The 1,781-nt window shown below is 52.4% G+C and overlaps 1 long non-coding RNA gene across 1 annotated transcript in view; it reads left to right on the top strand.

Moving 5' to 3' along the window:
* Positions 1-1,781, top strand: part of LOC109290648 — an 11,925-nt gene that overhangs the window by 166 nt on the left and 9,978 nt on the right. The window contains exon 2 of the long non-coding RNA XR_002095641.1: positions 317-324. This is a non-coding gene — a long non-coding RNA (uncharacterized LOC109290648). The remainder of the gene's footprint in view (positions 1-316; positions 325-1,781) is intronic.

The following is a 1,781-nucleotide window of genomic DNA, read 5'->3' as shown; positions in this document are numbered from 1 at the left end:
AAAAAAAAAAAAAAGATGTTCTATTCTCTAGAAGCAAAAAGAAAAGGCAGTTTTTCTAGTAGTCTAAGGTGATACTGGCCTTATGTATAAGTTGATAATGACTACTATAAGCATATGCAACACTAAGCTATGGGTGAGCTGAATCAAACCAGGATACTGCAATACTCTGGACAGGAACAGTGTCTTCCTCTGCATTGTATATTGCCTACAGACAGTATATTTATAGGCATAACTTGGAGCAACTGAACAGAAATAATACTGCAGAAGTTCATAATTCAAGGGGATGAATTTGTATCATGCAATACAAGATTACAAGAGTAGGGTGTAATGTTCTCAGGAGAACAGGAACTTGGCATGCATCTATTAAGTACCCATTCCAGGCATCCAAGGCATTGTGGAATAGGACAGGAAACATTTGCTTACAGATATCAAGGGTGCAGTTTGACCCACTAGACAATGCATTTCTGTCTGTTTCACTGTCTTGCATCTTCACTCTGTCAAACACCTTATCTAACAAATCCTTGCAATTATTCTTCAGTTAAGTAGGGATGTGTTGTTCCTATCCTAGAGATGGGGAAACATGTGCAGAGGTAGCAGGGATGTGCAATTATTTGGGCTAGTGGGCCACATAGGGTTTTTTACTGAGTTGTTGCGGGCTGGGTCAGCACCCCTCCCCTATGCACAACTCACGAAAACTCCCTATGTGGGATAGGTCCATGGGCAGATGGAGAACAGCGTTCAAAAGTGGGATGGGCAGGCAAGGCTGGAATAAAAGAGCAGGGTTGTGGGGTGGTAACAGTATGGGGCTGGGCCTGGGGCTGGGGCAGAAACATGATCCACTGCTTACCTGCCCCTGCGATGAGTGCTGGTTCTGCGTGCAGGGAGTGGATTATGGCTCTGCCCCATATCCCAGCCATGTACTGTCATCACCCCAAGATCCCAGACCCAGCTCTGGATGCTGCTTCCTGCCTCCCCGCCTCCCCAGCATGTCTGCCACCCATGCAGGTCCTAGCCAGTGTCCATGGAGACCCCAGGATTGTGAGGTGTTGATAGCACAGGGCTGGGGCAGAGCCACAATGTTCTTCCCACAGGTTCCTGCCTGTAGAACTGGTGTTCTGCCCTAGCTGCCTGCTGTCACCATCTCATAATCCCGGTGTCTCTGTGGAGATCGCCTAGGGGCCATACAGGCAGGGTACTCCATAGATGTAATAGGGCTGCGGACAGGTGGGGAGCTGTGTCCGGGGCTGGGATCTTGGGGCCGTGACAGCATGGGGCTGGGGCCAGGACAGAGCCGCAGTTTCTTCCCTGAATGCCTCTGCCCGCAGAACCTGTGCCTGTTGCAGGGGTGTGCAAGCAGTGGATCTCAGCTTGACCCCAGCCCCAGCTCTGTGCTGTCACTGCCCCCCAAGATCCTGAGGCCCCCCAACTGAGCCTGCCCATCTTACTCCTGGCCAGTGCTTCTCCTGCCGCCATGGCCCCATCTCAGCTGCCAAGCTGAGCATCTTGCATGTGCAGGTCCCACCCCCAGTAGTGGGTGCAGGGCAGAAGGGTTGGGGTGCTTGGGCAATGGGGCTGGATTCAGCAGTGGCAGCCAGAAGGATGCACCACTGCCATCAGGGCCTCTGGGAAATGGAATCCAGCTGCTACACCTCCCCAGCTACACTGCGCACCTAGGCACATGCCATGGCCCAGGCTGTCCCTTGTACCTGGGCTGGGCAGGACTGAAGGATCTGCTGTGGGCTGAACAAAGTCCCTCTGTGGCTTGGATCCAGCCCAGGGGC

The sequence above is a fragment of the Gavialis gangeticus genome, unplaced genomic scaffold (assembly GCF_001723915.1).
Source record: "Gavialis gangeticus isolate Ggan-Ray unplaced genomic scaffold, GavGan_comp1, whole genome shotgun sequence".
NCBI lineage: Eukaryota > Metazoa > Chordata > Crocodylia > Gavialidae > Gavialis > Gavialis gangeticus.
The sequence above is the reverse complement of the archived record's forward strand: the minus strand, read 5'-3'. Positions and strand labels throughout refer to the sequence as shown.